This window comes from Nothoprocta perdicaria, unplaced genomic scaffold (genome assembly GCF_003342845.1).
Source record: "Nothoprocta perdicaria isolate Ctin4 unplaced genomic scaffold, notPer1 scaffold_245, whole genome shotgun sequence".
Lineage (NCBI taxonomy): Eukaryota > Metazoa > Chordata > Aves > Tinamiformes > Tinamidae > Nothoprocta > Nothoprocta perdicaria.
Window position 1 is genome coordinate 112,848 of NW_020455472.1, and position 19,498 is coordinate 132,345.

General features: G+C 38.2%; 1 long non-coding RNA gene across 1 annotated transcript in view; it reads right to left on the reverse strand.

The window, feature by feature from the left end:
* Positions 1–666: 666 nt before the first annotated feature.
* Positions 667–19,498, reverse strand: part of LOC112947784 — a 35,404-nt gene continuing 16,572 nt past the window's right edge. The window contains exons 2-3 of the long non-coding RNA XR_003249474.1: positions 11,988–12,247; positions 667–720 (exon numbers count right to left, since the gene is read on the reverse strand). This is a non-coding gene — a long non-coding RNA (uncharacterized LOC112947784). The remainder of the gene's footprint in view (positions 721–11,987; positions 12,248–19,498) is intronic.

The following is a 19,498-nucleotide window of genomic DNA, read 5'->3' on the forward strand; positions in this document are numbered from 1 at the left end:
CCCTCAGCAGCCTCAAGCTGCAAACTCCGGGGAAAGAAGGGAGTTGGCATAAGAAAACAGAAAAATAATCCAAGTAGGGCCAAGCATCCCGCCACAAACACTGTGCCACTCCTGGGGAAGACCTCTGGATGCTGGTGACCCCTCAGGACACCACTCCCATTCCTACCCCAGTTCTTTCTGAGGGAGACCTAAACCATTGATCCCACGAGCTAGAGAGACACTGCAAGAGTGATCACAATACCAGAGGGAAAGCGTAGATCACTTGAAGTTTTCTTGTGTAACCTCTTAAACTGTTTTGTATTAATTTTGATTATGAGTATTAATATTTTAATTGCAATAATAATAACTGCCTATTATATTTTGATTAGACTGTCCAGTTTTTAATTATCCTGAAATTCACACGTTCACCTATATGGTATTTTCCTTCTCGACGTAGCAATATTTTCAATATAACAGAGTAATGAGTCAAACCCATCACAGAAAAATATATAGAGATAAATTAGACTCATTACGATACTAAAGAACTGAAAAGATTATTAACAGAGATGAAGGTCCACATAACTAGCTAAAAGATAAATACCCCTGTATCATACTCTATCTACTGATCAAAGTACTTTCCTTACCTGTAGCGGTTAATGCTGTCCACACAAAGCCCCTGATGCTGGCACGGATGGGAGGCACACTCATCAGTGTTAACTTCACAGTTAGTGCCTTCAAATCCTGGAAAAGAGATTACACTGAGTGTGAATGAGTGAATTCTACTACACCATGTGTATATCATGGGTTATTAGAGGATCCATTATCAACTTAGATAATGCATACGTCTGCTTTTGAGAAACCTCAGCTAGTCCTGAACCTTTCAAAAGCTGGAAGAGACCTCAGCGGTGACCACTCCTCCTCTTGGGATATGCTTCGAAGCAGAGGCTCTTTGTCCTCAGTGTCCAACTCAACTGCGCTGCAGCCATGGCCCCTCCTGCCACGTACCCTGTGCTGGGGACCGGCTCTGGGGCTTCAGCGCTCACCACAGCCCCACACACCTGCCTGGCGAGCCGGCTACGCGCAGCCTGTGCTGGCTGCTCTCCCTGCTCAGGTCTGGGGTGATGGTTGCCCCCCAACAACCCTGGCGGGGATCCTGGCTCCCCTTTCCCCAGGGAGCAGCCAGCCCCACAGCGTGCTGACCCACACATCAGCAAAGCCCTTGGGGGCCCCGTCCGAAGAGAACCTCCTCCAGGCATCCTTATTCCTTCACTTTAAAAGGCAGCGTTCCTGCCCCAAGACTGACAGAACTCCATCACACACTGAAGCACCTGAGGTTCTAGATGTGGATGAAACCAACGAGCACCTGACTCAATCTACTGAGGAAAAGTAACCCATTTCAGTGTTCTGAAAATGTTTTCATTGGGAGTGTGGGACAATTTCAAAAAACAAAAGCTAATTCAATAATTAATATATTCTGGTGCATAATGGCAGCTAAAGAGGCCACACTTATTCAAAGTAGTCAGTTGAAAATTAAAAAAAAGAATTGATTTTAATATTTAAAGGAAGGAGGAAAAGTGATAATGATTCACACAGTACATCACTTGAACAGTACATCGCCAACGTAAACCATCCCAAAATATACACTAACAAACGTGATTTTTTTTTTTCTGATTTACAGGCTACAAATATTAATTTTGCTCACAGAAAAATTAAGAAAGCATACCACACCATAAAATATCCACAAGCACCAGCTATTATCCTATACAAACAGCGAGGCTAAAATGAAATACAGTGAAATTCATGGAAGTTTGGCTAATGTTTACACTGAAGTAACTCTGTTTGTAAGATAAAATCAAATATTTATCGTTTAGGATCTAATCCAAAATACAGTGAAGTTAAAAGGAGTTATTTTGACAGATTTTGTAAATTATTAGATTTTCAATGAGACATGTCAGAAACTTTTCCTTTGTAAGAAATGAAGGAAAAAAAGTCAGAAAATTGAAAAAAACCTCAATTTTGGTTGTTCCTGACGTTCACTTGCCATGTTGTTATCACTGCGTCTTCTCTTTTATCTTTTCATAATTTCGTGTTTCAGTGCTACTCAGCAGAAGACAGAGGACTTAACTACTGAATGACCTGTAGACTGGACAGGTCTCTCTTGCATGGTTCCATGACCAGGAAATGCTGGCCAAGACTAGGTTGCCAAGACTAGATCTTACCCACCCTACTGCTTCCTTGTCCACACTAGACCAGTCCTGGACACATTTCATGGGTTTCTCAGCTATTCTGACTAATCCATTAATATAAAACAGAAAGCTTAAAATACAAAAAAAAACCAAACAAATAAAAAACCCCCACAAAACTAGGCTTGACCAAAAGGGACCACTAAAAACTGCTGCTTCAAGAATTGTCTTTGCATTAAAGACAGAATTTTCCTGTGCTAAAATTATGGAAAACAAAAAAAAAAAAAAAGGGCATTTATAGCTTGCCAATATATGTTCTCTTTTGTATGGAATTACTTGTATTTTCTCTTTATTATTTGCCTTTTTACTGTATTTTTACACCAATGTAGATACAAACCATTCCTATCACATTACTATATTACTACCACTACCAGTAACATCAGGTTTCACTGTAGTAAAAGCTGGGAATGTATTTCAACCCACCTCTTACAAACCTCTACTATTTTGATACTAATTCTTTCTTTCTATGATTGATACAGATTTTTCTAGGAAATCTCAGTGTGAACTGCAATCACTTATTCCCTATTCGTATGATGTTCCACAAAACCACCCAGAAAGAAATTCCCTAATAGCAGATAAATAATCTCTATCACAGTGGACTGCTCTGAAGTAGCCTCCTCAGCAGCGGCAACGCTATTCAATTCAGAATGTTTCAGCTGATTATCTGCAAATGGGCCAGAACCAGAGCCAAGATTTAAATAACTGTGGTATCTGCAGTAGGTGCAATTTGCAGTTTAAACTCTAACTTGAGTTCCCATCTATTATTTGCTTACAGTTTGCTTAAGGAAAAAATAAGGGTAAAATGACTGTAAATTATTTTCTGGCATGCTAGTTCGCAATTACAGCTCAGTATTAGAAGTAGTTACATCAAGTAGGCAGCCGTTGCTGACAATAAGTCGTTTTTAAGAATTGTTCTTTTGATACATGGTACCCAGTGCCACTGAGCAAGAACAGGAAGGTAGGAAGGTGCTTCTGTATCTCAGGTTTGAGGAATGAATCGGAGGGCAGGCAGAATGAGAGACCAGCAGCGCGGCGGCACCACCAGCCAACTTCCTCTTCGGTGACTTTCCATCTGTTTGTCATGTTTGACATTTCTGAAACTGTATTTATTTCAGAGCCGCAGCCTCTGTCAATAGCCAGTGGAATTGAGACTTCACCGAAAATAATAAACAGAAAGAAAAAGGATACACGTAAAAAAATGAAGTAACTCACAAAGAAAAGAGTGTGAAGCTAACAAAACACTAACAGAACTTGAACAGAAGTTGCACGGAATGCTTTCTTATTCTTTTGTGATCCTATATGTTATTCAAAGAATTACCTTTCCTTAAGAAAAAAAAAACACTCTTTCGAAATTAAAATAAGCAAGAAGGAAAATGGAAGGCATTCATCATTCTGCTTCCTCCTGATGTCCCTACTTTGTTATGGATGTTTGAAGGAATTCCTTGGTAAATAATACTGAGGTGAGCATATAGAGCACTATTCAAACGTGTTTTGGCAGCACACAGCAAAATACAGCTACCTTGAAAGCACACAAGTGAGACAGACATACATAGAACAGTCACACTATTTTAGGTATTGCAGAGAATCACACAGTATTATTCCTACAAACAGAAAAAAATGCAAGTTTCAGTACAAGGTATCATTAGATATCCTGATACACTGTGAAATTATAATGACATTTTCAGCCTACTATTGAATAATTATTGAATAACAATCCAAGGAATATATATCCTGTTTTACTACTAAAAACCAAAAAAAGTGAAATAATGTAGCAATTATTAATCATGCTGGGAATTTTTAGAGAAAATTTCAGCAAGTTTTGCTTTCAACTGAAACTTTACTCGTTTCCACTTAAAAGGATAAAAAAAAAAAAAAAAAAAGAGAGGAGGAACTGATTTAAAGTAAGAATTACCTTAACAGCTTACTCCTACCTCACATATTGAAGCTTCAAAATATCTCATAGGTTTAACATGCACAACCTCACAGAGCTCTTGCACGTTGCATTACACTCAAGCGCATTTTAAAGCTTAAATACAATAGTATTTTTATTTATGAACTGCAATTGCTGCCACATATACCTGTGAAACTACAAATAATGTACAGATGTAGTTTTTGCTCAGTAGTGTAGACATGTTTCCAGATTATTTCAAGTACTGTAAGAATAGTAAAAGATAATGCAATAGAAAGCGTGTCTGTTTTGTTTAAACTGACTTAAAATGGTTTTAATTTGTTAACTATATTATTAAGAACATTATCAGTGAAAAGAAATTTGCATTACCTAAATTCACTTAATTCACTTAGCATTCACTTAATATGGCCAACATGTACATTTCATAATTTTTAGTTTATACTGTAAATATAATTCATTTGCATCACAAAACAGCATCATTTTTGTTTTAAGCAAACTATTTTATAAAGTGGTACATTACCTGAAAGAATGAAAATACGCATCCTGCTGTAATGCATCTCAACATAACAATGTTTAGGACTGCATGTATGAAAGTAATAGATGCATTTAAATGCAACTACTTGCTACTTTTGCTAATGCCAATCAGTTAAACTTAGGATGCAAATTATAAATCAATAACACATGCATATGATTTAACACAGTTCTCCAGCCAAATACTTTACAAAGATGACTAAGATCTTAAAAAAGATATTTTTGACTCTAGTGTTTTCTATGCGGAAAATCTTAATTTTTTTTTTTTTTTCCTCCAAGCTGGTCAATAGAAAGAGTAGACTACTGTAAAATTCAACAAAAATAAATGGATTTATTTGTGAAATATTTCCTACATTAGAGGACATGAAGTAGAATAGAAGCTCATGGGTATTACAGTACATTCAAACAGGATCTTCCTTACAAAATAATGTTATCCATGTTTTATAAAGATCAGCATTTCATTAAAAATGCTTTTATTTCTAATATTCTTTTTGAGTTCTTGAGTTCTTTTTGAGGGCATTAAGCCTATCTCAGAAACACTGCCAGTTTGCATAATAACAAGGCCTCCTGAAACTAATCAGAATGAAAAACAACTGAAACCACTGAAAGTTATTTTGATTCTTTAGCTGTATTTAGAAAATTTATTTTTATATTTATGTATTTTTTAATGGTTGAGGTAGCACAAAATTGATTTTGAGAATGCAAGCTCTGAAAACGTCTCCTATGCACAACATCACAAAAGCAGCTTTTCTCATATTCACAGTCTTCACAGAAAGCACAGTCTTTCAAATCCCAAGAACCAAAACCCCGCATGAGAGCCGGCAGGTCCAGCAGTATGTTCAGATTTGTCTGCAATTCCACACTAACTATAGGTTACACGATTCCACATCCTCTCATAGTTTTCCCATCAGTGTCAATGATAAAGCATCAAATGCTGCCATCTAGGATGGGCCACATTATTTTGTTCCTCCTGCTTCCCAGAAATAATGGAAAGGTCAAGTGCATGTCCCAGCTCCATCTGTGGGACCTATGTAAGCTGCAAAGAGCCAAGACGCACAAAGTGCAGGTGTACATTTGCTGTTAAAGAGCCACAGAGTTTGGCTTTTGAAAGAGTAGATAGAGGATAAATAAGAAGCAGGAAGGCAGGCGAGTGTCAGTACAGAGTGTAATTACTGCCTCTGCAGACACAGCAGGGTCTTCTCTTAGATCTCTCACTGACACCTCTGTCCAGGACAGGGTCCCTGCCGCCCCCCAGCCTGCTCACCTGCAGAACTCCTCTCACATAAAGCAGCTGTGCTGGTGCTCCCAGCTTCCAGCTGCACCTCTGAAGAGCTACCACTTAGGGAAAGAACCCGGGATTCACTAATATGGAACTTAATCACATTGATCGGGTCCTGGTTTTTAACAGGTCTGACCATCACTTAAAATTGCTGAAGTCGTGTCCTCTTGGTAACCAGTGCTAGCTGCAAAATAAACATAATTAGTAATGAAATGATGCACACAAATAAGGTGTCAAAGCTGCTCATTACTTGTGTGATATAATCTGGCACAATTTGCTGCTCTCCATTCTTTTCTTTTACTCTTATGTAAAATGGTGTGCTTCACAGGAATACGTAGAGAAAAATCTCTACAGAAATACTAAACCAGGATATAGGCACCTGGTGTGGGATCCAGACCATCTGCCTTCTGCACAAATAGTCCTAAACTGCCTTTGTAGTCAGTGGAATGAAATAGGTATTTCCACACCATCAGCCACCTGACTTACTTTATATACCTATTCTTAGATGAAATGAATTACCTTACAAACTGCCTCCCTCTCCATCAACTATACAAGGAGAACAGGGAGACCAGCTCAGCACAAACTTTAATACCGCGGACATCTACATCTGGTCAAATTAATCCACACTTTCTGGTGGCTTTATTCTAATAATACCTTTCCACCAATTTCATTTCCCATCTGAATTTCTTTACTCATTAAAAAGCTACTGAACTAAGTCAAATGCTGCTTAAATAACCTTCTTTCTGAAATAGATAAAGCTGTGGTATGAACATACTAGTCTTGGTTCTTGCTTTAGTTTCTTGGTATCAGAACTTTTCACAAGCATAAATCATTGTCAAAAAAAAATCTTTGCTTACAGAACACTTGAATTTTTTTTTTGCTCACTCTTTATGCTGGCAAATTATTTTCTGTCTTACTAACTCTCTGTAAAGTTTGTATACTTAGATTTTCTCCTTTTCCCTTGATACCTCCTCTCCTTTGCCTCACATTTCAATATCAAGTCTGCCTGTTGTCGTTCAAATGTCCTAGCCAGAAAACTTGCACTCACAGCTTCTGTGAATTTAATTTTATATTTAAGTATTTTGTTTGTACTTTACATTAGGTATTTCATAGCAAGACTCAAACATTTTGGAAAAGTTCAGTAACTTTTCTTGAACTTTACTATTGCTTTTAAAATACAGACATATCTATAACCTTTTGATATGACTGTTTTCAGTAACTGTCGTTTACAGTCAGTGCTCTATAATAACTTACATCTCCCAAGATGAAGATGTTCATCTTGCTGGCCCTGCTTTTTCAGGTTTATTAAAAACCACTATACTTCTGGCACACTCTGAACTTAAATTTTGTTTTCTGGGGGTCACTACTCTTAAGTCGAAACACAAGTTTTCTTACTACTCTTCCTGACTTGGTCATTCCAAAATGTTTTTTTTTTTATTTATTTAATCCTACCTTTTACTTCTTTTATCCTAGGAGGAAACATGATTTTGGTCCACATCAAGAATACTCTTGTTACAAGTGAGCAGTCCTCTTTTATGAGGGGAAAGGATATCACTCCTAGACCCCTTTTCCTTGTAGCTTCCATCTTTTCCTACAGAAGCTCATTCTTAACTCCTTCCATTCCCACTTCATTCCACATGTTTTAAGATTATTAAAATGCATATTCATACTCATTTTCATTACATAGTTTAGATTGCCAGACTTTGATATTGAGGATGTCACATACCGAATACTTAGACTGCACCTCAGGGATGTGATTACATCCCTGTATCTTTCATCGATGTTTGCACAACTCCAAGTATCCTTGTAAATGGATCAAATTTTATATAATAATGCAAAATACATTCTTTTCCATAGGCTGAAATGCATTTGCACAATTCTGGGACTGATTTCTGCTCTACAGATTTTTGTACTTCACAGAAATTAAAATAACAACATCTTTGCTTATTTAGAACAGGGAAATGTGCTCTGTCATACTCCAGGGCTTTGAATTCCTATTTTTGCTTTGTTCTGCTGTGATGCGAGGGAGCGTCCGGAGTCAGAGACGTAGTCTCACAGAGATTAAGTCAATGCTCCGTTTATTGCAGATTCCACCACACTTTTATACAGTGAACAGTAAGCCGCACCCCTGACCAATCACGGTTTTACACGCTCTCCTCTCACCTCTGTCTCGCCACTGTCCTCGGGGCTGGCATCCAATCCCTTATAAGTTTACCTATAAGGTTCCGGATACAATACCTTTTATGCCTAAAAACAAGTGCGCCACAGCAACTGTCCAATTAGCTTCATGGTCACGCAGCAGCCGGACAGCTGCCTTTGTTTTCGATCCGCTGATGGAACAAGTACACCGTCGGCCTTGAAGTTAGTTATCTACTAACAAGGCATCCTGCCTGCTAATAGGCACTGTACGGCCGTCCTTGGAGCGGGCCCCAACACTGCTGCCCACCTATTTGTATTTTCTTCCATAGTGGCAGACTCATCTCCTGTGACAACTCTTTGTTCGTCTTTTTACTCTACAATAATGGTATTTCAGAACAATCTCATCTATAATATTTAATTCCTTTCAATTACAAATGCTATTTTCAAGGTTTAAACCTGTAACACACCTTTTCATTGCTTTTTCTTCATGTGGATGTATTTTTCCCAGTAATCTGGCTCTTCCAGAAAACACAGCCTGATACACAGAAAGCCGCCCCGTTTCAGAAGGCCTGTCCTGTCTTGCCTCCTGAAGGGCCGCTGGGCTCCTACCCCTCTGCACTGTGACCTTCCCTACCCCACAACGGCCTTACGTCCGTCCTCTGCTTTACTGACCCTGCAAGACGACACGTGCAGCTGGCAGCTTCTTGAGCTACTGTGCATGAATTCTCTTTGTTCTTCCTGGCTCTTGCACATTCTGAGGGATTTGTTGTCCAAGCTCAGTTACTAATAATTTCATGTTATTTATATTAAATTCATATTTCATATATGAATCCTTCACAGTATTACACATTTCCAAGAATGGAATTCTTTAAGAATGGAAAAAAAATGTTAATAATTTTTTTTTTTAAATCTACTATTTGCCCTTCCATCCTGAAGTTATCCTTTCCTCCTCTGTTACTTTTCTTCTTAGTATGAAGTGTTTCAGAATAACTAACGATTCAATACTTGGTTTAAGTGCAATGCCGATTTCCTCCCAACACCACTGACCACACTTGTGCTCACAAATCAATGGCAAACAATATATGAAGAGGTGTCTTCTGTATACTTCCTTGGTAACTTATTCTTAGCAATGATTCCTAAATTTCTGGAATAATGGTCTGCCCTCAGACATCCCTGTAATCATTAATATACCCCCAAACAACTGTGGGCTTGATGATTTTTTCACAGTTTAACCAATTTCTGTGGACAGCTTAACATAAATTCACAAGATAGTAGTGCCCCCACAATCTGCACTGAGAGTCATGCTCTGTGACACAAATGTCATACTCCATCCCTTTGCAAGGAGGTCACCTCTACCACCACGACAGCCATTTCAAAAGCAAATTTTACATCTTTATTTATAGAACTTTAAAGCCTTCAAAGCCAAAATGGACAACTTTAACTCCCTACAGCTGTATACAAGAATGAAAATACATGCAATTTTGCTCTATACTCCTACTAACCACCACTTCACCATCTCTCTGTAAAGTTGTTTACATTACCATGTCCTAATCTAATCTATCAAGACTGACTGTGACTAATTTATACTTTCAGATACAGCTACTCTTTTCCATTTGCTTCCTACACTTTCCTGTCTGCTTTTGTCTTCTCTACCTCACCATGGCATCCCAATCCCAGCTCCCTCTGTCCAGCGGATAATCTCTGATGAACAAGCATCACAGACTCAAGTTTGACTTCTGGTCATGCTGCTGATTTTGCAGCCCACCTCTAATAGTGCTTTCTAAAGATCATTATTAGAACTAGGCACAGAATTTAAGTAATGGTCTTTCAAAGTCATGGTAAAGAGGTTAAATAATTTCCCTGCTTCTATGGTAAGCTCCACTTCGTGTATACAAAAAATATGTTGTTTCTTTATTGATAACAACTCTAATATCTTCTTCTGAGTCAGACTATTCTAGGGCACTGTCCTAATACATACCTACAGAAGCTTTATATCTTAGACAGAGTGCTTCATAATGTATTAAAATCCATACTCTTTGACCGTATTCTATCAGGCAATTCTCAAGGCTGCCTGCCTCCCCATGAGCTGAACTGATCTGCACTTCCTGCGTGAACTTACTAGATTTATGACACTATCTCGTCAGCTGACACAAACATCAAATAGCTTTGGACAACTGATTTCAGAGAAATCAGGCTTACAAGCACCTTGCTCATTACGATCTCTTCAAGCACAACTACGTCGTGTGACTATTGATAAACTAGATTTTAATCCATCTAATGACTGGACAGCTGGCTACCTATCATGCAAGTTGCTTAATCCATAACACATATGGTTTCAGGTCAGGTACCTTTGAGTAATCCAGCTGTGTCTGTGTGATGTCTTTTGTAACCAATTTGGTATATTTTGGAACAAGGAAAGGAAAACAATTGAGAAGAAAAACTATTCTCATTAAATACTTTCAATTAAATTTCTATATGATATTGTATCTCCTGGTCTGTTGATCAAGTCCCAAATAAATAAGTGCATTTTTTCATTATTAATATTTTATTCATTTCATGAAGAATGCCTTTTACTCCTCATCAATACTATGATATTTTATGTTTTCCAAGGCTTGTTATTATCAAAACAATATGTGATATTAGTTCAGTTAACTTCTCTGCTCATTCTCTGAAGATTGTTCAAAGTTCCTGGCTGCAAATTTCAAGTATCCTTGCAGATTCCTGCAAAGCTCCTTGAGAATCCTGGCTGCAAGATGTTTGTATCTTTAAGAAAAGGGGCACAAAAATATTTCAAAGAGACTCTTTTGTGGGGTATTAAGAAAAGATCGGAATTAGGACAACTCTTTACAGATCACTTCTTATGAAGGTTTCAAAATCAATATATTGTATTAAAAGTTGCTTTCTATTTTTGTCATAATATTGAGTGTTACCTTACACTGAATGAGCAGCGCGCTTTCCTTATGACCCTTCTTTTTCTACCCAGCAATTTATGGTAACCTTTGTCTTAACAATCAGAAACTCAAGCTATTAACTGCAGTGACTTCTACCTATTATCTCTGCATCTTAGCAACTCGGTAAACAATAAGATGAGTAATATTGTTGTGGCTTAACACTGCAATTAATATACTTGCTATCCTTGGCCTCCAGAGGTCACCTACCATTTATATTTATATAGGTGATGATTTCAAAATCCTGCCTAAATGTCAGGTCTGGTAATTGTATTCTGCATCCCTGAATTTCCAGAGTCATTCGAATTAATTAGCATATTCTTTAATTCCTCTGCAGCACTGCATAGAAATGTTCTCCACAGTTCAAGAATTGCTCTGTTCCACCCTAGCAGTTCCTGTATCCCAAGGGAGACTGGGGTTTTCGAGCTTCAGCTCTTCCTTTGGCCCAAGAAAGCTGCAGGTGCCTGCAGTGCTGCTGCTTGCTGTGCGTAAACACGGCAGCATCCCGTTCTGCTCATCAGACAGGGGAAGATGACTCCCCTGCTGCACCACACCTTCCTGCAGCTCCGTGGGAAGAGGAACCAGGTCCAACCTGGCCCAATTTTTGTACTTTTAACAATCTGTGCATATTCTGTCTATTTCTGCTTGTCCATTTTGGCAATTTAGTCCACTGGGTTGAGATTCGAAAGCAACAATTCTGAACGCTGGAATCTAAGATCCATGTAATATATATTAAGGTAAAATATATTAATTACTTTACTGTAAGGAGAGCAGACACACAGCTATCACACCAGCTTTTTGCTGTAACTGACTGACCAATTGTAATTCATGGAAGCTCTATATGCTTTGAAAAGGACACAGGCTTGATTTAAGCAAACGCAGTGCTAAATACAATGCCGACTTGAAACAATTCTGCAGCACAGCAGACAACAGCAAAGCTTAACTATGTCAGCTCTCACCTGCTTTGCAAACGCACCGTGGCTTTCCATCAGCTTGCGCCAGGCAGGTTGAGTTGTTTACACAGGGATTGTAGGGCAGGTCGCAGGGATTGAAGCGCTGATGGCACAAGTCCCCCGTAAAGAATGGAGGACAAATGCACCCAAACTGCCCCTGGATAACAGACTCATAACAGGTGGCTCCGTTCAGGCACGGTTCTGCATCACATTCATTTATATCTTCGCTGCAGTCTGGCCCTGTCCAGCCTGGTGCACATGTGCAGCTGAAAAAGAAGAGCAGATACGGCAGAAAAACGAGAATCAATGACTTTGCCCATTCATGTCCAATTACTTCTATTAAAAGAACTTAAAAATCCATAATGCCATTCTGTACAGAGCTTTCTTCCAGCAGCTATGTCAGTTTTCACTATGAATAAAAGTTGTACTGAGGTTCTTCTCAGGATTTTCTTGTGCAAAGGAAAAATGACTTATTCTGAAGTGCAGGATGTATACACGTGGGGAAACACTTGGCTTCAGTCAATGTAGAGAGAATCATCTGTGAACCTTTTTTAAGCTTCTAAAAAACATCCACAGCAATTATCAAGTGCAGTTATGTAAGGTTTGTTCAATTTGAGAAATGAATTTCATATGTGTGAAACCTGTAGATAGCTACAAGTGTTAGGAAAGACACCCCATCCTATGTGCAGCAGGTAGCATTAGGAAAGAAGGTAGAAGGCCAAAGGCATGAGCAATGAAGAATCTTCATAATGCTGTTTCTTTATCAGTATAGGCTCTTGTGAAGGGTTGATACAATACTGAAGAGAAAAACTTGGACCAATAATTGCAATGTGATTGCAATCTATCTTAGGAAACAGACAAATACTCTTACAGCATGAATATGATGATAAAGTTCCAAATATTCAGAGATTACAACTTTCTTAAGATTTCAAAGTTGCAAGGGAAAATTTACCCCTTAACTACAGTGGAAGGATGTTTTCACATTTCACTTACTTACTATCAAATGATAGGAATTTTCCATTGCCTGTATGTTTAAATATAATCTGATTTTTATGATTTCTTTAGAAATTCTGTAAACTTACAGGCGATTCTGTTAGCCAGAATATGACAAGTATTTATATCTCTATAAAAATCTAAAGTACTGTATCTAAATGTGTGTGTGCAAAAACAAGTTTACTCAGGTATCTGAAAAAAAAGCATCATCTGCTAATTCTCATAAAATTGAAGAAGAAAGACTGTAAATAACCTAAGCTTAGGCAACTGCTAACACTCTTAACTGAAAAATATTTTCTGCTTTTTCTCCCATGAACAAATAGAACTACCATCTTCTGCACACGTCATGAAGTTGTAAATTTAGAAACTGGAATATTACATGGAAAAAAGTGGTAATTACATATAAAAGTGACAGACTTTAAAGTTAAATCCCAGCTGATACGTAGATAATGTATATCATACATGTCCAGGCTAATTATAAAACAATAGACTTACAACTGTTTTACCATGAAGCAAACAAAATCTATTGTTTTCATCCCTCAATTGCATACTAAAAGCAAGGACATAATAACCCATCAGAAATATCAAAAATAGCAGTATTCAAATGCCAGGCTCTTCCTGCTCTATATTTTACAATCAAGTGTAATGAAAATTTTGACTAAAAATAGCCATAATGTGTTTTTTTTGGAAAATAATTCAATGGATTTTTGAAATGTGTTTTTAATTAAATAAAAACTTTCTTCTATTGGAGCAAAGCAATTTATAGCACCACTACAAACAGGAACCATACACTGGCATGTAGAAGAGATGTAGAACTAACCGATGAAGTTTGATTTAATACTGCCTGATTGTAATTAATTTGTCCTACTCCATATCCTGTATTTATGCTTTAAGTAACTTAAGTTAAATATTTTCCTTGATAATGTATCATCAAGCTATGCATGACTGCATTCTTTATTCACTTAGATAATATATAAAATTGATTATACCTTATAAGTATAATCTGTTAGCTCTCCATACAGCTTTCCATATATTTAAGAGCTTTCCATGCAGAAAGATAATGAAAAATAATCAACATAAATTTTATCAATGCTTTTATATTTTACTTCCTGCTTAAACAACAAATTCCCAGTTAAAAATTGCAACCTACAGCCATGAATGGATATCCCAAAAAAAAAACTCCTATTAAGCTGTAAGTTCTTGTAATGCCATATGATCAGCAAAGTATTAAATTACTTCATTCTTACCAGTTTGATTTCTCACGTAACAGCAGATCACACTAGTATCACTTGCCTTATGCTACCTTATGCGTTTTAAGGAATCAAATCATATGGAAGATACTTAGCAATAACAGAAGAGTTAAGGGTAGGAGGGATCTCTTGGAGATCAGCGCCACAGCTCAAGAAAGCGCCAGCTGGAGCAGGCTGCTGAGGACCAAGTCTACCTGGGTTTTGAATACCCTCAATGATGGAGATTCTACAATCTCTCAGGAGAACTTGTTTCCAGATGCCAGTATCTGCATGTAACAAAACATTATAAGCAAGTAGTACGGAAGAGCCTTCAGCACCACATTTTCTTAGCAGTCCAGTTAAAAGAACTGGACTCATGAACTGAACACTCAGCCACCTTGTGCCCATCATTCACCTGCCTTTTTTGATTATATCTTGACAAGAAAAGGCAGGATGTTGATTGAAAATCAGGAGGCCTATCAGATATACTGTACATACAATAATGTCCATTCAACAGCAAGGGTTTGTATTCTCTTGCACATTCAATCAAATCAGCTACCAGCCTGCAAAGCTGCGATGCTCAGTGATTACTTTATTCTTCCAAAAATTGAGGCTATTAAACTGTCTAAAGTACTAAAACGAGAGCTCACTTTGAGAAGATACAGGGCTTCAAACTTAAACAGTACCATTCACGAACATACACACAAAATTCCTGAGAGGTACAATTCAGAGCCATCAGAAGTTTATGCTATTCTATTTTCTCTCTCCTTTTTATTTCCACAAACATCTTATTTTATTCCCTTAAGCTTAACTTTTATTAAGCTTAACTTTGATTCCCTTAAGCTTCCCTGAGCTTAACTCACTCTTTGTTCCTCAGAAGATGCATCTTACATATTCCATCAGCTTTCCCCTATAAAGGCTGCTAGGAATTTTTCTGTTCTTCTGTTACTTTTAGCTCTGCATTCTCATATGTCACTCATATGTGATGTCTAGTGACTCCACTCCCAGCCCAGTTCTTCCAGAGTAAAAAGATGCCCTGGGACACTGGAAGGGTGAGCCCAACACCAGAAGAAACGTAGGTTACGTTCTCTGGCTCAACAATTTTAACCATGCTATTATTGAGGCTTTCTAGCACTAACTTTGACTATTACACTGTTTAAACATTCACTAAACTAACAGTGATTTTTTTCTCTCTGTACATATTCCCTTGAAAAACGGTAAATATTACTCAGGACGTGTTCTGCCTACTCCCGTCAGACAGTATGCTAACAGCATGCTGCAAAAAAGCCTAGAAACACTGGGCTACATGGACTGGCAGCGGTCAAACAGAACCACAGCATGCCCCAGGGAAACTGATATCCAATTTACACCTAATACAGCTGTAGTAACAGTCTGAAATGTAACAGCCTGTCTCTCCTTTCCAAACTTCAGTGTGTGCGTGTGTGTGTGTGTGTGTGTGTGTGTGTGTGTGTGTGTGTGTGTGTGTGCGTGCATGGGTGGGGGTGGGAAGAGGGCACAACACCCACAATGTAGTTCAGCTCTCTTCAACCAAGAAATTACAACTACACAATCAAGAAACAGAACTACAAGTGGCAGTTTACAGCGAGGCACAAAAAATGTTTTTTCATGTATTTATTTCACTGCACAGACCCCACCTTACTAATTCCTGGTTGTTCCCTCACTTCCCATACCTTCTTGGAAAGTCAGTGTTCCCTCCTTTTTAAGGCCAGAAGACCTCAGTGATACAACCACTTACCTGTACTTCTCACATCAGTAAGGACAAATAGCCTGACACACAAAACTTTTTTTTCTCTCTTTTTTTTTTTTTTTAATACATGCAAAGGAGGCAGGAACAAGTCTCTCTCCAGAATCCTCATGCAAGAGTTCAGCTTGACTGGGACTGGACTGCAGATCATGAATGGGCAAATCAGAGCTTAAATATGAGCACATGCTTTCGTGATACACAACACCAGCACCAGCCCCAACGACACTGAAAAACTGAGAGCAATCTGTAAGTGATCCTGCTCCCGCAGCATGATGAATAGATTCTTCTAATGGCTTTCAGCAGTTTATATGAACTGCTGTTGCTTTAGTTGCTTACTCCATTCCACAGTGCAGAAGTATTATTTTTTGTTTTTGTTTTTCACCTATACATAGCATGGAACATACATATTCATCTTTATAACATCTTTTTATGAAAATTACATAATCATCAGCTACAATTTTTAGATGATAGAGGCAATATCATAAAATAAAAGAATGGAAAAACCTAAAATTGCTATTTCTCTACTTACTGCTAGAAGACAGGACCAATTAATTGCTGGGATAAAAATGCTGTGTTAGAAACATTTTCACTCGTGGCACTGTTCTTATGGATGTCAAAAAACTTCTGGACACTGTGAAAACACAGGTATTTTCCACATCAGAGGCTTCTCTCCAAGCTCCCGACCTGAACTGCAGAGCTCAGTGCAGATTCATCCCCTACCTCCAAGGTCCACCTGGCAGCTGTGAAGAGTGGGGGGTACCATGGGAGATGTCCAGCATGTCCTGCTCCTTGCACTTTTCCTGAGTAACTCATTATATTATAACTATTAAGTTAGAAGTACATTTGAAGTAGATGTATTTCACTGTGGTTTAGATAAGCTCCAGAGGTTTCCAGTCCTGCACATTCAGCTATCAAGATGATGCAGACTAGGGTTGAGACCTCACTCTTAAGAAAAACCCTTACCATGAATATTATCTTTAGTAAAAAGAATTAACTGAAGAAGTGTGTGACCTTTATACCCAAAAATTCTGTGAAGATCTAATCACCATTCACATCTAGTCTCCATGGATTACCATTCTTGGAAAATTAGCACACAAAAGGTTCTCAACCAGCCAAACTTTTAAAAATAATGCCTCTTTGGTCATGTCTTAACCAGACAGTATCAGGTGTCTCAATGCTGCCCCAGTCAACCCTGGCACATCAAACATGTTTCAGTCTTATCTTTGAGGAATGCTAGGACCACCTTCAAGATTACAGTATCATTAACTGTCACCTCTGTTTGTAAACCGAATCATTCATCCAGGCACAGGGACCAAACTACCCTCTTATCTTCTCAATTCAGTGCAAGTAGGTGGTATGAAAATATCAGTACTGTAGTTAGTCAATAAAGAATTTCAGCTCCTTGGTCTGTCAATATGGCAGTGCAAGGTTTCATTAGCAATGACGTACACAATAGTATAGTTTATTATTTCAATAACAAAGGGCATAAAAAGATTAATCAAAGGAATAGTCTAAAAGTTCATCCATATGAGCTCAACTCAATGGTTCTGATTCCCAAATACGCTCATGTCTGCCATGGCCAAATGATAAACACCTCTGCAAACTGTAAATGTGCAGAGCAAGAAATGAACCTCACAGGAGGAAATATCACCACTTCCCCATCACTCCTCTCCACAGGTTAAATCAATAGGTGAAGAGAGAGCAATTCATCTTTCACAGGATAAGCTGATAGCTGAGCATCAATGTAGCAATCAGAAGATATAAAACAGAACCCATCCACTTTTATCAACTGTTATAATGATAAAAAGCTGAAATTAAAAAAAAAATTATCTTTGCATACATACATCTAACATTTCTTAATGCAACAGAGATGTAAAAGTTTGCTATTATGGAAAATAATAGTTTTCCACAATGGAAAGTACTGGCTTAGCCTGCACAGTCTTAAAGCTGAATCTGAAGTGGGCATAACCAAGTACAGATAAAACAGACAGGGAATGGCAGCAGATGATAACAGCCATGCTCAGAAGATTTCAATTTTATGTGCTTGACTGTTCATGCCTCAGAGGAGTGCCCATCATGGAATGAAAAATACATTTAACAGTAAGATGACTAAATAATAGTGCATGAATTGTAAATGAAATGGACCTTGCTGCCATTATACATCAGAAATGAAACGCTTCCATAAAAAAACTCTATGGTAAAGTCTATAATGAGTATGGCCTAAGACATTTACCTTGGTTAAACTTGTTAGAAGAACTTTCACTCTCCTTCTCTGTACTATATCAAGGTTGTTGAATGCAATCCAATTCAATGCATGTCATAAGCTAAATACTTCTACTATTTGTAACACAATATATTATTATTAAACCATTTATGTAACTGCACAGACTGAATAGCTGTTTGTGTATTATCTGTTCAGTAACAGCAAAACTTAAACTGAATGAATACAAAGTACCAGGATAAGACACCAGTAGCCATTGGTACTACCATGTACTTCTGATCCTTGTCTTAGGGGGCTCAACAGAATTGTCATCTGAACTCTACAGATAACTCTTAAATTGTTTAAGCATTTATAAACTAATCCAAGACTCAAATTTCAGCAGTGCATGCTGGAATTCAAATTTCAACTGAATGAAAGACAGCAGCAAGAACTTCTGAAAGACATCTAAGACACCATTTTCAAAGTCACTTTTATCACATTAAGCAAAAAAAAAAAGTATATATGTAGATTAATTTCCAAGTTTTCCTGGCTACGCCAACGCAGAGGGAGATTAACTGTCCGCCCTGCACATCCGAAGTGTCCTGGTTCCATGCTCGGATGTGATACAGATGCCAACAATCTTTATCCTTCTGCAGTAAGAAGGCTATGATTATGTACTGAGAAGCACAGCATCGAAGCACACTATCCATACAGGAAAACAGTTGGTGCAGACCCAAGATACTCGCTGTATGTGTTTTGGTGGGTATAGTTCAGACTAGTTCTAGCTTTATACCATCGACTGAATGTCCAGGGGTGGATCCCACTGGATTCGCTTTGAGTGCTTCCTCTTTAGTTTCAACTGAAAGAACTGCTGTTCACAACCACAGAGTCTATAAATGGGAAAACCACCAACATCTAGTGATTAGGGCTGGTGAGCAGATTCACTTCAAAGGCATCTCAGAAGGTAAGCTAAAACCACCCCCAAAGAAAGCTCCACTCCACCTAGACAGCCAAGTTATCTGGGCCTGCATAAATGTCACAGAGCACACAGGTTGGGCACAGACTTATCCTTCCTCTAGGTAATATTAAGAGTTGAAAGTCTATATACAAGGAGTTAAATCCCTTGAAAGTTCCTACTTTTTCAGAATATTTCAGAATATTTCAGAATATTTAAGGTTGGAAGGGACCTCTACAGATCATCTAGTCCAACCTTTCTGCTCAAGCAGGCACACCTAGAGCATGTGGCACAGGGTGGCATCCAGGCGGGTTTTGAAGACCTCCAGAGTAGGAGACTCCACAACCTCCCTGGGCAGCCTGTTCCACTGCTCTG